This window comes from Canis lupus, chromosome 5 (genome assembly GCF_011100685.1).
Source record: "Canis lupus familiaris isolate Mischka breed German Shepherd chromosome 5, alternate assembly UU_Cfam_GSD_1.0, whole genome shotgun sequence".
Taxonomy (NCBI): Eukaryota; Metazoa; Chordata; class Mammalia; order Carnivora; family Canidae; genus Canis; species Canis lupus.
In genome coordinates, this window is record NC_049226.1 from 13,467,239 (window position 1) to 13,482,978 (window position 15,740).

Consider the following 15,740-nt stretch of genomic DNA (forward strand, 5'->3'; position numbering starts at 1 on the left):
GCCTCTCCCTTTGTCTGCCTGTCTCTGATTCTTTGTCTCTCGCACGCGCATGCACACACATGCACACACATGCACTCACTCGCACACCGCAACTCCTTCTCCAAGCCACTTCCTTCAGCTGCTCAGCTCACTCTGCCAAAAGGACAGGATCCTGACAGATCAAGGCTCTGGAAAACCCGCTGCAGGGGATCAAGGGGATCAAAAGGATGCCGGGGCTGCGGCTTTGGTCCCCAGGGCCAGAGCCATGGAGTCTGTGCACGCACAGGGACTCGTGGCTGCCTGGACCCTGCTCGGCATCGCGTTCCTCATTAAGCCCTCGGCGCCGCTACCTACCCCTTGTGGGCTGTGCTGCACACCTGGCCGCCGGAGGGGAGGGGCGCCGTCCAGCAGCTGCTCCGGGGCAGCCCAGCTGCAGCCCAGCGGTGAGGCTGGGGAGGGCTGCAGAGAGGAGAGCAGGGACTGGCATAATTTCACGTCTGGCCTTTGCTAGCCGACAGGCGAAATGACTAGATCCCCCAGCTATCTTAATTAGTTGCATTTTACAATCCCCTGGTCTGGCAGGAAATGTCCCATTAAATCTTAATGGTCTGCCTTCCAAGAAACTCCAGGCCCTCTGTCCCCTTGGAGGACGCCTAGCCCTGGCAGTGCAGAGTGGGATGCTGGGGGGGAGGGGGGGAGGAGAAGATGCACACCCAGGACACGGGGTCAGGAACGAGCTCCCATCCAGCTTTCACTGGGAGACTGTCTTCAGAACCTGAAGGAAGAAGGTCCTTCTAAACCAGGAGATCTCCAACATCCCATTCAGCGCTTTCCACAGGACCTCACCCCCTCCTGCTCTCCTCTGAGGCCACAGCCCACTCACCACCACCCCCACCTCCATCCCAGGCTTTTGCTTAAGGTCTCCAGGCTCCAATTCCACAAGATCCAGAATCCGGGACAGAACTGTACCCTGCCCCACTGCTCCATGTGTGCGGCTGAGGCTGGGGTAGGAATGTCTCTTCGAAAGAGATACCACGTGACCTTCAGGATGATTCATACATTAACTACCTGGATAAACAGTTTCTCCTATATCCTCATTATCACCTCTCTTGCTGAAGCTACAGTGCAATATTTCTCTTTTATATCCAGAGTGGAAGATGCTGCTGGTGACTCCTGGGGAGAGGGGGGAAATAACAAGGAAGGAGAGGGAGCAGAGTCTGCCCAGCTCCCATCCTAACCTGGGCATGCCCAGAGGGAGCTAAGGTAAGATCTCAGGCAGGAAGCTGAAGGTCACCTGGAACCAAACAACCACCAACCTTGTCCCTGGCCCAGCACAGGCTGGTGGTCACAGAGAGGCTTAGGGAACACGGGCTCACGAGGACCCATCCAGCTCCAAGAGCTCCTTGCATGACCTTGGCCTTGTCACCACTTGGGCCTGCCTTCCAGAAGCACTGCCTCTTGCCCCTGGCCAACGTGGCTATCCATGATCATCAGAGCTATAAGCAAAGTTCCTCTTCACTGACCTTGAATTAAACCCTACACGTTTTTGGCTGGACCCTTTCCTTTCTCTTCTCTCTCATCTTACATTACCTTTGGCCTCCACCCGCTCAGGTCATGAGAAAGCCAACCAAAGGTGTGTGATCTCTCCCTGCTTCCTCCACCACATCTGGCCAGTCAAAACTCTCACCAAGAGCACCTGCCTCTCCATACTCCCATCCGTCCCCTGGGAAGGGGGGCAGACAGGGAGGCCCCAGTCCTCCTGAAGTCCAGCTTTGGCCAGCAGACAAGATAAATCTCTTACCAAATTCCATTATTGCAACCCATTTGAAAGTTATATTGTGGATTCTTAAGATGTCAACAATGAGGAATCCTATTGTCCCACTAATTAATTCAGCAATCTCCCTGAAATAATAGGAGTTGTAATTGTAATTCCAAACTCACCCCTCGACCACTGGAATCAACTAATTAAACAACAATTAGCCAGCACCAGGCTTTCATGGGGAAGATGGACTATTCCTTTTTATAGCTACAATTAGGCAACACATTCAATAATCAGAATGAAATACAAATTTGCTGAGGAGCCCAGGAAATTATGGCCATTCATACTCTGTTTTCCTATGGTCGCCTCCTCAAAAATACAAGGGGCTGCGTCTTCCAGCAGCAGCAAAATGCCATGTGGACCACGTTTGAGCCACTCTGCTCAGGTTCCCCTTCAAGAGCTTTCTGCTATTCAGTTCATAAGCACAAGGTGAGGGCGGAGGGTGCTGGATGCCTACCTGGAGTCACATCCCCGGTGGTGCCAAGTAGGAGGTCAGAAAGGCTGGTGGTGTCTGGGGGGAAAATGGCAGAGAACTGGCCAAGAGCAGGAGGTGAATATACAATTCTGCCTGGGGCGGTGTGTGAGGCACATGCCCCAAATACATTCACACTCTCACAAGCACACCCCATTCAGAAAACCCTCTATTTCCTGCAAAAATGTTCCAGTGGGATATTCCAAAGAAAGCCTGGAAGATGGTGGGAAGATGCAGGCTTCAGAGGGAAGTGATGTGGATGAGTTCCATGAGGAGCCACTGAATAAGGTGTGAAAATTGCATCAGGTCAAAGGCAGTGTCTGGGCAGTGACAGAGGAGAAGACGCTGGAGACAGTACATGGAAAGTACCCTCGGCCTGCCATGGGCTGAGCAGAAAACTCAGACGCCTCAGATCTCACAAAAAGTACTCATGTCCTCAAAAGGAGCGAGCAAAGGATCCCAGCATTAATGTGCATAACTGAATCATCTCGGCTGGTCTACATGAGGGGTGGTGGCTATCACGGGGTCCTCCGAGGCTGAGAAAGCTGCTGAGAATGGTGCTCATTCACCCCTTCCTAGAACTCACAGAAGGCAAGGTGGGGGTAATTCCCCAAAAGCACAGGAGAGCTTGAGGAGAAATTCAAGTTAAGGGATGTCTTTGTAGAAGATGTTGGAAACACCTTGATATTAGGGACCCCTTTCCTGGCACTCGGTTTGGACCTAGGCGCACAGTAGGTGCTCAACAGACATGGGTTAAACAGAGGTACCTGGTTCTGGACCACCCTTCTACTCAGCAGGCACTATGGGTGACACAGAAGAAGAGCCATCCTCCCCGCAGACCAGTGGAGAGCTTCAAGGGACAGGAAGTGATGCTCTCACGATCTGCTCGTTCATTCGTTCAAGGACATTTATGGGGCATCTCCGCCATACCAACTGTATGCCAGGTGCCAGGGGTTCAATATGTGCAAGACAGGCCCAGTCCCTGCCCAGACAGAACTTACGGCCCATCCTAGGGAAGCGGGACAAGCGAATAGCCAGGAGGAGTGAGAAATGCAGTGACAGGGAGGTAGAGGGTAGTAGAGCCTTTACAAAGGAAGAGAAGTGGAAAATGCACAGGAGTGAGCCAGGATGACTCCGTTTCCTCCCTCATTCTTAGAGTAATAAGAATACCTGCCTCGGGGTGCCTGGGGGGCTCAGTGGTTGAGCATCTGCCTTTGGCTCAGGTCGTGATCCTGGGATTGAGTCCTGCATCAGGCTCCCTGCATGGACCCTGCTTCTCCCTCTGCCTATGTGTCTACCTCAGTTTGTGTCTCTCTCACAAATAAATAAAAGCTTAAAAAAAAAAAAAAAGAATACCTGCCTCTTAGGGCTATACTAAGAATTAAATGAGGAGGGGGGAATTAAATGAGGGAACCTGTGTAAGGCATTCTTTCGGGCTCTGTCAGTGTTTGCTCATGATCATCACCGCCCCCCACCCCACCATCCCCTCCCTGGGAGAAGACCTTAAACCATAGCGGTCCATCCTGCCCAGCGGCTCCAGCTTAGATACCTGCTTAGTGGGCTGCCCCCATCCATTCAGGCACAACCACGCAATGTGGCCCCTGCTCTATTCACCAGCACTTACGGAGCCCCTGCCGCATGCCTGGTGCATGTGAGGGCATGTTTGAACTAGGGAAGACATTCATGACTTGTTCTCAGGAAGCTCACAGTAAGGCTGGAGAGAAGATACGTAACAGAGAACTAAATCTCGCATCGGATAGTCTGTCCTAGAGGCCCTGGGGTTGGTCCCAGAGGTGAGAGGATGTGTCACAAGAGATGTTCTCAGGGCTGTGACACCTCCAACCCCTGAGCCAGTGGAGGGGAGTCAGCAGGAGTCCCAAGGCCTTACCATCAGCTGCGCTTCAGCCACCTTCCAACCAGGTCTCTAGGAACTGAAGAGCCAGAGCTCGAGCACAGGCGGAGCTGTCAGTCCAGGCCACCCACACACACAGAAGGGGCTGGGAGCAGGGCCTGAACCCCAAATCCTGGACCCCAGTGGCTCCCTGACTCCTGATTCACACTCACGCACACATACTGTCTGTGGCAGCCAAGCCCACGGCCCGCTGAGTCCAGGTCCAGCCCGAGCTGCTCCCCTGCCCACTCCTGGCCTGCCCTCTTACACACCTGCACTCAACCGTTCTGATTCCCAAGTGTTCCAGTGCCAACGATCCATCCTCACGTCTACCTCCTCCTCCCACCCAGAGAGATGAGAATTGAGCTGCCATCAAAAAACCCACAAGCTTGAGCTCAAGATTGCTGAGTGGAAGCCCAGGGTCCTCGGAGGCTGTGGGGTAGCCTGGGTGAGCAGTGGGGCTCTGACTAGTTCATTGCCTCCCTGTTTTCTTTTTTTAAGATTTTATTTATTTATTTATTAATGAGAGACATACAGAGAGAGAGAGAGAGAGAGAGACAGCAGAGGGAGAAGCAGGCTCCACGCAGGGAGCCCAACGTGGGACTCGATCCCAGGTATCCAGGATCAGGCCCTGGGCCAAAGGCAGGCGCTAAACCACTGAGCCACCCAGGGATCCCGACCTCCCTGTTTTCGGCTCAACTTCTCCACAGCAGCAGATTGCCAAGGCCCTTTTTATCATGCCCCAGCTCTTGGAAACCATAAAGAGTCTGATTGAGCATCCTCAGAAACACGTTCAAGGGGAAATTCTCACACACACGAGTACTGATTTATCCCCTGATGACAATGGCAGGATTAGCTTTATTGATCGAGCATCACCATCAACAACAAACATTTATGGGGCTCTCACTCTGAGCAAGCTGCCTGTCCTGCAGCCCAAGCCGTACCCGGAGGACCCCATACCATGTGAGCAAAACCAGCTGGGCTCAGGGCCTTGGGGTGACTACAATCTGCAAGAGGTCACACTGCCTCAAACACACTTCAACTACCTCAAACATGAGGTGAGATGCCATGATTTCATCACACCAGAACCTAGACCTTTATTCAATCCAGAATATAGCATGGAGTGAAGGAATGAATGAATGAGTAAACAGCGCAGAATCACATCCAATGGCTTTGGGCCTAAGTATCTAATTTATGGATTACTGAGGCCTCTTGTTTTCCTGTCTTCTTGCAGAATGTCTAATGGGCTTCCTTGGGTCATTTCATAGCTAATTTCTATCTCTCAATCAGAAGCAGAGGGAGGGAGCAGAGGAAACGTAAAGGGGGAAAGTCACAAATCAATCAGTGTTGTTCCTTTTGGCAGTTTGGAGAAAGGTTTTGCGGGAAGATGAAAATTAATGGCTAAAGCAGAGCTTGGGAATTATCTGTGGATTTTACTTATGCATGACTTCTGGCATCCCTGGCCATCTTGCTTCCACTCTGCCTGGAAAACTTCCCAAGGAAGGCAATGCTGTAGGAGGGGATGAGGGAGGGCAGGGAGCCTGCAGCCTCCTTCAGCAGGCCAGGCAAGTCCTTCCAGAGACAGCCTGGGAGGAGGACCAGCTCTCCCGCCCCAACTGCTGTCACAACACGCTCTTACCTACTGAGTTACAAGGGACTGGATGGAGAGAAGAGCCTGACATTCTCCCCGATGCACTACGCCTTCCCTTGCTTGATTCAGATCTGAATTTTTCCAGGCAAAGGTGACCAGGCATGTTGTAGAGGGGATCCCTTCCTCTGACCTCCTGCTAGTTCAAAGGAGCATGAGCAAGGAGGGCTGTGTGGCAGACAAAGGGAGGAGGCAGTGATGGCCTCCATCCTTATAAACCACATTCTCCAACACCAAGCAGACCCTGCTACCCAGAAAAGGATAAAACACCAGGCCGTCCCACAGACCCTGGGGCTTCCCATGGGGAGACCATGCCCTGGACAGGGTCCAGGCACAGGTGTAGGGCGCTGGAGAGGCACACATCAACAATGGGGCTGGCAAGGGAGGAATGGGAAAAGAGGGGAGGGATGTTAGGTGAGGCCAGGTGGCTGACGAGTGGCAAAGACCAGGGAGCATGGGTCCTGGCTATGGTAGAAGGTGGTCAGATCACAGCGCAGACCGAAGAAGAGCACTGGACTTGAGCCCACAGATCTGGGTTCAAGTCACAGTGCTGCCCCTTCATAGTGTGACATGTGTGAGGGCCCTGCCTTCCTAAAAATCAAAGTCCTTTAGCAGGATGAAAAGATAGGAAAAAATGGCCAAGGGGGGCTACAGAAAGCAGGAGATCCTACACAGGCAATAGGAGATGGCAGTGCCCCAGGTGCAAAAGGCAGCAGCCCAGAGCGTGTTAGCACCACACCATGGATTGTCCTCACCAGCCCTCTGGACGCTGCATACATCTTCCGAACCTGAGAAAACTCCTGTTAAATGTGCTCCATCAAAACAATGGAGCAAATCAAAAAAAGAGAGGATGCAAGGTCCTAGAAAGGAGGAATGTATATTACAAAAAGGAGAAGGGAATTCCTGGGACCAGAGCAGAGGGAAGTCCTACGGTGACAGCCGCACCACAGGCCTAGGAGCAAAGCCAACCAGACATTACAGCGGTGTCCAGAAGCAAAGTCTCCGAGACACGTGTCAGAACTGACCGATTGTCTGATGAGACTGACCTTCAGGAAGATTATTCTCAGAGGCTATTGGTAAGTACAAAGAAAATTAAAGCAAAAAAAAATTAAGCAGAACAAGGTGGTTATTAACTTCAGGAAAAGAAAAAAATAAAAAGAAACATAACCATAATATAATAGTCAGCTGTGAATAATAGTCAAACAGGCACAATGTAAATCCTGACTATTGATTTAACTAGAATTTAAATACTCTATATAGAGGGTGAGAATCAGAGGGGATGGCAGTGTAAGAGAACTAAATCCTCATTAGCATAAATAGAAAGTCAATTGATAATATAATTAATGCATTAAGCTAAACTATACATACATATTATTTAGAACTCTAGAGATATGTAAATGTCAGAAGAAACAGATAAAATGTGGAAAGCCATTGCTTCCAAGAGGGGAGCCTGAGGGGTTAGGGAAGGGTAGGGCAGAGAAATACCATTTATTGTTAGAGCCTTTTGATTTATAAACCATGAGCAATTGTTACAACTAGTTATTTTTCTTATTGGTAAAATACACAAAATAAAATGTACCATCTTAATCATTTTCAAGGGTGCAGTTAAGTGTTAAGTAAATTCATGTTGTGTACAATAGGTTTCAAAAGCCTCAAGCGCCGACCTTCTCTGGTTGGCAGGGGAAGGAGGCTTCCCAGTGAGGCAGGCAGCGGGCTCTTCTTCCCCTGACCCCTGTCCCCTAAGATTCACCTTGTCCCACTCATTATCGCTGACACCAAGAAGGTAGGGTGGGTAAGAAACAGCCACCACCCGTTCCAAGGAGTGCTTTGCTACAGACACAGGTCCTTCGCCTTAATCCCAAAAGCACCTCTGATGAGACTGGAATGATTAATTAAGACTTTTCTAACGGTCTGGAAATATGAAAGGGAAAGGAACAAGAGGGACACTCATCCACCCAATCTGGCCTTTGTGCATCCACTTAGATCCTCTCCGAGGTTCCCTGTTCACCATTCCTAGCCACGGCCCGCCGCACGGAGACAGCACCATTCCCCGTGCCCAGCTTCCTCCAAGTCTGTAGTCACCAGCGCAGGGCCCAGAGTTTCTCCCCTGCCGCCCTGAGGTCCTCCTGACCACTCCCGTTTCCTAGCTAAGGACCTTCGTCTTGTCTCAGTGACTGACACTGCGTGGCACTACCCGTTAGGGAAGCCCACAGCTCCTGCTCCAAATCAGAATTCAACATAAGAATCCCCAAGGGGGGACACCGACACATGGAAACGGCTGAGGGCGCAGGGCAGGGATGGGGGGGAAGGGAGCCTCTTATTCTGGACAAAGTAGTAAACTTTCCAAAACCTCAGTCTTCTCATCTGTAAAATGGGGATGACCGTATCTGTTTCAATCTCAGGGTGCTTATCAAGATTGCACCAGACGACGGTAAAAGGCAGCAGTGTAAACCACAAAGTCTCTTACAAATGTGAATTATTACTGTTAATGATACTTTTTGAAAATCGGCAGACTACAAAGAGATCTTTGAGTGGCAGGAGACCAGTGCACTGAAGTTTAAAAGCCTCCACCACGGGTAGTCCTGTCCCAGGTTAACCATTGGGTACTGTCTGGTTGGTGTATTATCCAACCTGCAGCAGTGCCAGCTGCCCTGCCTGGAGCTACAGACGCCCCGGGCACAGTCCTTGATGCCTCAGGCAAATGGCTCCAAACACCTGTGCCACTTCCCCTCCATAAAATAAAATTGCTCACTAATGCTCTCCGGCTCCTTTCATACGAATAGCAACAGCCGTTGTTCTTATTGGATTGTAGATGAATCACTTGGAAAATATTTTGGGGCACATTATAGAGGCAATAACATAAAAGTACCTGGGAAATGGTTCTGTTTTGTTTTCCACTTTGCAAACCCAAACTGGAACCTGGGGTTGTGTTACATATTTTTTTTTTTGTCTCCTCTCTCTCTCTCTCTCTCTCTCTCTCTCTCTCTTTTTCAACAGAAGTGCTTTGCTCATTTCCTCTCCGTGCTGGGAAAAGGGACACGTTAATCACTCCTGAGTGGGAAGTGAAACCCCTGAGAGGGTCTAGCTCAGTCTTTGGCAGGAAGAATTTCAGCGAGGGGAGAGGTCGGATTTAAATGCCAGCCTTCAGATTTAGGAAGAGCGACAGGAAAGACGGTGGTATACATCTCTGTCTCCACTGAGGACAGAACAGAAAATGGCAGGAGTAAGAAGTCAGGCTCTATCCACAGATTTAACTTGCGATCATCTTAAATAGACCCTATTCTAATGAAGCGTGGATTTATGGGGCATCTGAGGCCTTACTCGGTAGTAGAAAGGAATGTGCAGTCCGGTCTCCTCTCTCAGTCATCTCCTGGCTGGGTGACCCTGGACAGGTGGCTTAACATCTCTGGAACCCAGTCACTTCCTCTGAAAAGATGAGTAAATAATATCTTAGGTAGATCAGAAGATCTTGAAGTCCCCTGGAGTTTGAGAGCTACAATTCCTCATTCAAGGGCCTCTACAAATGAAGAATATTTCTTTCCTCCTTTTCATTTGTCAACTGCAATCGGAGACCCAGGGTAACAGGCAAAGCATAGGCTCTGGAGTCTAAAGGACCGAAGTGCAAGACCAAGCTTGCCATTCACTAAACCCTGGGGGTAGGACTTGACCTGTCTGGGCCTCACGCACAGGGCTATCACCAAGATGACAGCCGCTGGCACCCCACAGCTACAGCTCGGGAGCGCACGTCACCCCTGTTCTGGAGTGAGTCAAACTCATCCCCCAAGCCAGAGCAGCCACGCGGCTCAGCTCCTCGCCTCTGATTTCCTGTCGTCACTTTTTACTTCCTCTAGGAAAAGATGGCTTTGTCCATTCCCTACCAACTAATATGCTATTAGTTAAGTTTTCTCTTGTGGCCTGATATTACCTCTGAATTCTAAGTGGAAACATTGAGATGTAAGGAAGAGCCGGGGGCCCCGAGTAATTAATGAGACAAAGCCCCGAGCCAGGCCCTGTATTTCTGCTCCGGTCTCATTAACCAGCCGAGGCTGCCCCGGGGTTGGAGGCCCTCTTCCCCCCTACCTGTCCCTCCCCACTCGGCTGGCTGGTCTCTGTTGTACCTCCTACAATATTGGATCTGTTAAATGCTTTATATTCCGTTTGCCAACGCAGGGATGATTCAGAACAAGATTGGGTTATTACAAATTCAGGAGGCACTACACACACGGCTGTCATGTTTCAGTTACCCTTTCTCTCGGTTTAATAAAATTTGCCACACTCATACAAAGCCATCTTTTATCGTTTTCCCTGCAGTTGTAACAACTTGTCCGGCTCCCTCCTGCTAATTAAAGGAGGAGGGGACGCAGCAGCTCATTGGAAAGCGACTTTCCGGAGAGGCTGTCCACATCTTCGCAGCCACTTAGCTCGGGTTCTCCCGGTCCTTCAACCGCCCGCTCCTCCTGGAGCCGAGCCCTAATGAGGTCAGCGGCTGGTGGTGACGAGGCAGGCTCGGCCACCTCCACCTCGGAGGCCGGCCCCCCCGCCCGCCAGCGGGAGAGCAGCGCCGCGCTCCCGGAGCCCCCCAGGGGCGCATGACGCGGGCTCCGCAGTCTGTCCGTCCTCCCACGCCCGCCCCAGCATCACCGCCTCGGCCGGGGGCAGGTGCCAGCTCCCCGGGGAGGGGTCCCCAGCAGATCAGATCGGGCAGGCCTGGGAGGGAGCCCCCCCGCCCCGCCCCGCCCCGCCCCCGCGCCCTGCCCCCGCACCGAGCCCATCACCGGAAAGGGGGAGGAGGCGGGAGAGAAGGAACTGGGGGGCGGAGAGAAACAAAGAGCTGCCCTTGTGCGAGGTCCTGAGATGGGGCCCGAGCAGCCGGCTTCCGGGAGGCCCACGCTCCGCGGGTCGGCGCCCTCGGGGGGCCTCCGGGGACGCCACCTCCGCGCCGCGCCGCGCCGCACCTGCCCGCGGCCCCTGCGGAGCAAGGAGGCGCGGGCACGACCACTGGGGGGCGCAGGCGGCGCCCCCGGGCTGCGCTGCAGGGAGCCCCGGGCCCGGGGACCAGGCACCCCCAGGGCGGCGCAGGGAGCCGCCCCTCCCCGTGCCCTCCCCACCCCCACCCCCACCCCCACCCGAGCCACCCGTCTCCTCTCCGGCTCCTAAGGCCCTTCCCAACCGTGCGCCCTGGGACCCCGCTCCGGGCGCGACGCCGGGGAGTCGGAGCCCGCAGGGCGGAGGGCAAGGCCGGGGCGGGGCCCCCCGCGCCCCTCGGCGCCCCGGGTCCTGATTAGCATGCGGCGGCCGCCGCCCCCTCCGCCGCCCCCTCCGCCGCCCGCGCCCCGCCCGCTCCCGGCTCCCGGCTCCGGGCTCCCCGCTCCCGGCTCCCGGCGCCCCGCGCCCCGCTCCCGGCCGCTCGCCGCGCGCGCACACTAATAAGTTTACAAATGGAAGCCGGTGGCGCCGGTTGCAATAAAAGGCAGAAGCTCCGCTCGGGCGCCTCAATGAGAGCATTTTCCGCCGTAACAAGGGGCTGGATTCAGCTGCCTGGTGCCGGCTGAGCGGGGCGAGTTGCCAGAGTAACGCGGGCCTGGCGCGCACGCGGGGGGAGGGGGCCGCGGGGGGCTCCAGGCTCGCAGCCCCGGGCCCTGCAGCGGCCTCCCATCGGGCCCTCCCCGACGCCGCCGTCCCCACCCCAGCTCCCCCGCAGTGGCCACCCCCTCCCCCGCCGCCAAGCCCCAACTCCCAGCCTCTCCAAGGCTCCCCCCGCAGCTTGAACTGAATTCATGAGACACACCTGGCACACCGACTCCGGGATGGACAGATCATGTGCCAGGCCCTCGGGCATCAGTCAGGAGTCAAACCAGACTGGTGGCTCAAGGTAGGCCCAGGAAGCGTCCCCCGTCCCAGGTGTGGCAGGTGCCAGACCCGGCACAACAGGCAGGCAGATTCATAAATTCTCTGAACTGGAGGTGGGCTTCTCTGAAGCTCCAGGAAAGGTTGGAGAGGAATTCAGAGCCGGATAACCGGCAGTGCCACATCTATTTTCCTTAGATGGAGGACCAAAGGATAAAGTTCCAAAAATGCTTAGGTCTGCTAAGCTGAGAGAGGGAGCCAACTGGATGGGGAACAAAACCCACCCAGCCCACCTTTACCCACAGGATAGCTGCTGTTGCTCCCTCCCAGCCGCTGGCCTAGCTTTTGGCCTAAGACTGAACTGCGTTTGGGGTCCTCAAGTTTTTATTTATTTTTAAAATATTTTTATTTATTTATTCATAAAGACACAGAGAGAGGCGCAGACACACACAGGCAGAGGGAGAAGCAAGCTCCATGCAGAGAGCCCAATGTGGGACTCGATCCTGGATCTCCAGGATCACGCCCTGGGCTGCAGGCGGCGCTAAACCGCTGCGCCACTGGGGCTGCCCTCCTCAAGTTTTTAAACATTCACATTTGTCTCCAGAAAGTTACAGTTGCCACCCACCGTGCTTTCTTCCCAAGAACCCAGAAATACAGGGATTGTCTTATCTCCTTTTTCACAAGCTTCTCCTTGGGCACCAGTTCTCCCAGCCCCCCAGAAGGTGTTCTCTAAAGCCCAGAGAAGCCAGGGTGTCAGGGAGCTTGGAATTTGGAGCTCCAAGACTAGGGGCTTCCCAACAGCTGCCTTGCCGATGGCCATATGCTAGTAACCTAGAAGAAGCTAGGTCCAAGCACAGTGCCTGCTGGCCAAGCAACCCCTAGGCCATACAAGAAAGGAGGCCAATCATGACACTGTCCATATGTCCAGTACAGAAAGAGTCTACTTCCTTCGTAAGAGACAAAGACGGGGTTTGCCTGGAGGGGACAGAGAGGTGGGAGCTGGGCCAGCTGGACCCCCGCCTGCATAAGTGACATCTCAATAATCACATGCATCCCAGAGCCCGTGGTCAGAATGCATCCACTTCCTCCACACAGGGCCAGAATGGGGCCCAGGGCCACGATGATGATCCCCACTGCCACCAAGCAGGTGGGCCACACGTGTCTGGGGACATGCTGCCCAGCCTGGTCTCTCAGACCTGGCTCCTCCCTTCTTCATCCATGACACCCCCCATGTCTAATCACCACTAAGTCCCGCTGATTCTATCTTCTAGAGTTTCTCAAGTTTGTACCCTTGCAGATCTCAGTTTAAGCCTACATTTCTCACAAAATCGGCCATAGCCTCATTTTTTCCACCTCCTATTACCCAGCCACCCTACCACCACTGGAGGATCTCCACCTGTTCCCTTTTGTTTAAATCCTCCTGGTGTCTTTGGCCTGACATACAAGGCCCTTTGTGTCTGATCTCTGCCACTTCTCCGGCTTCTTCTCTCTCCCTCGTTCCTGCCTGCTTCCTGTTACCAAGACACAAATTCTCACTCAGTTCTGGGTATTTGTTGAAGCTCTTCCCTCAGCTTCATAACACCCTACCTCTGTTTCTTCCCTGGGCTGGCTCTTATGCATCCTTCTGGACTCAGCTTGGGCATCACCTCCACCAGGAAGCCTTCCCTATTCCCTTCCAAGACTGAGTTTACCCCCTTAAACATACTCACCTGCTCGCCTCCCAGACTGAGCTGCTTAGGAGCAAGGCCCGACTCCCTGCCGAATTTTCAACAAGGCCTTATTAGTAAGTGATCAAAAGTGATTTCAAGTCAGATATGGGTTTGATTCTCATCTCTTCCATCTGGGAAGGCCACTTCATTGCTCTGAATCAGAGCTTCCTTATTAAAACATAATATTGTCTTAAGATTCTTGGGGCTAAATGAATTAATGTGTTTAAAGGCTGTAGCACAATGCCCACAAGGTAGGATAGTCTGTTCTAGCTATTACTTATATTTCCCAGGCATCTAGCATATCAGGAATGTCCCAACCGCTTATCCATGCTTTCTGAGTAAGCGAATGCATGAAGGGAAGAACATGATGTGGCTCTGAGACACCACACCTGGCCGTTCTCCCCTAGATAGCCTTTGCTTTGCTGGTAGCCCTTTTCATGTGGGTCCCCAAAACTGGTGACTCATTCACACTCCTAACACCGCATGTATGTAGTATAGTAGACAAGAGTCAAGTCCTGATACGTGAATGGGTAAGAAGACAGGAAAGAAATACATACACAGGAGGCTGAGAGTCTCTGGGCCATCCTGGGGCTTAGGGAGGGAAGAAGGAGCTGTAGGGATGGCCGTGTTCTTCTGGAAGACAGAGTGTCCTATGTAAAGGGGCCTCACCCATATCTCCTTGTCTTTGCTGTTTCCTGACCCCTGGGGAATACATGGCTGCCCCCCTGTGTGGTCCAGGAGATGTGGTCCAGGAGACCCTTTCTTTACACAAGACCCATGCACAGCATTTGCCTTTGCTGGGGCAGGGGATGCCCAGAACAAGCTGCCCCCTTCCTGTGTGGCTCTCAGCAGCAGAAGGAACTAATGGAAGGGTGCCCTGTCAGCAGCGCCACCTGCTTCCTCTGAGGCAGGAGGAGGGCAGGGGGCCTAGCTGGTGAGCTGGTGGGTGGGCAGGAAGGCCAAAGTAGGAGGGAAAGAAGAGAAGAAGGCTTGAAGCCCCCAGCAGGAGCAGGCTGGATGCAGATCTAGAACACAAAGCGGGAAGCCTCCATCAAAACCATCTGAACTTCAAAGTCTGCCAGGCTGAGGACCTGCAGCAAGCAACCCTCTCCTGACTGCCTCTACCCCGCCCCCCCAGGCCTGCTCCCCTTCCTGCTCCTGCTCCTGCTCCAAAGCCGCTGCAGCTGGGAGCCCTGTGCTCCGCCCACCCTCCCCTGAGACCACACACAGGGGGCTGGACAACTCCCTCCCTCCCTGGCTGTTTTGCATTTTAATTTCTCACCTTCCTAAACAGCCAAGATTTATGGCAGACTTGACAGAAATATTTAATTTTCCAAATGCCTATTATTCAAAGGCTGTGGAAATCTCCAGCCTTAACATTTCTGCATTAATATCTATCTAGCGCTGAGACCAAATAAAGATCTTCCCAGAGGCGGGGAAGAGGGGAAGGAAGAGGAGGAGGAAATCCTGGGCAGAAAGGAATGGCCCCTAGAAACCTGTCCCCCGCCCGCCCCTCCCATGAAGCTCCTACCATCTCCGCCACTCTTCCACCAAATCAAACACTGAGGCTCTTTTATCATCGTTATTAACATCTCAGTGCTCATTATTTGCCAGGTATGTGCTAAGCAATTGTAACTGCCATCTTATCATTTAATTTACAACTCTAGGAGGTAGTCACTGTAATTATCCCGTTTCTGAGACAAGGAAACTGAGGCACAGCAATCTAAAATCACCCAACCAGTAAAGGGAAAGGCAGAAATGACAGCCCCAATTTTACTGTCTTACCCACTATCATACTGTCTCTTTGGTATACCTGATAGAAATACTCTCTTGCTTTCTAGCGGTACAACTATGATACATTCAGTTTCATTCCCTATCTCATTAAGTCGATTCATTGATAAATTCAGTGTGTATATATGTGTGAGGTCCCTGCCTTGCTGTGGGAGCTTAACAAATGTGAGGCGAGGTCCCTTGTCTACCACGATCTGAAAAAATCTATCTGGAACACTGGTCGTAATTGATCATTGTACAACCTGTACAAATATCAAATCATTATGTCGTACACCTGAAACTAATATGTGGTGTGTCAATTATATCTCAATAAATTAAACAAATTCAAAACAGGGCATATAGGCAAACAAATGGAGCATCAGTACAAGGTAGTATAACACCACCTACCCAGGGGACACAACCCTACTGAGATAAAAGAAGAAACAACAGGGATGTCTGGGTGGCTCAGATAGTTAAGCATCCCACTGTTGGTTTCAGCTCAGGTCATGATCTCAGGGTCATGAGACTGTGCCCTGTGTCAGGCTCTGGGCTGGACATGGAACCTGCCTGAGAATGTCTCTTTCCCATTGTCCCTCCCTCTGACC

The 15,740-nt window shown here is 52.6% G+C and overlaps 1 protein-coding gene across 6 annotated transcripts in view; it reads right to left on the reverse strand.

Annotated features, from left to right (window-relative positions):
- GRIK4 (glutamate ionotropic receptor kainate type subunit 4) overlaps nt 1-15,740 on the reverse strand; it is a 422,971-nt gene that overhangs the window by 365,298 nt on the left and 41,933 nt on the right. For 3 of the 6 annotated variants that reach the window (XM_038535885.1, XM_038535878.1, XM_038535881.1), the window contains exon 2: nt 9,131-9,235. The exons of 1 other annotated variant lie outside the window; for it this stretch is intronic. The gene's annotated coding sequence lies outside the window, so the exon portion shown is untranslated. Of the gene's footprint in view, nt 1-9,130; nt 9,236-11,245; nt 11,353-11,597; nt 11,614-15,740 lie in introns of those variants that run through there. 2 more of the 6 variants (XM_038535882.1, XM_038535879.1) reach the window with 2 other exon arrangements.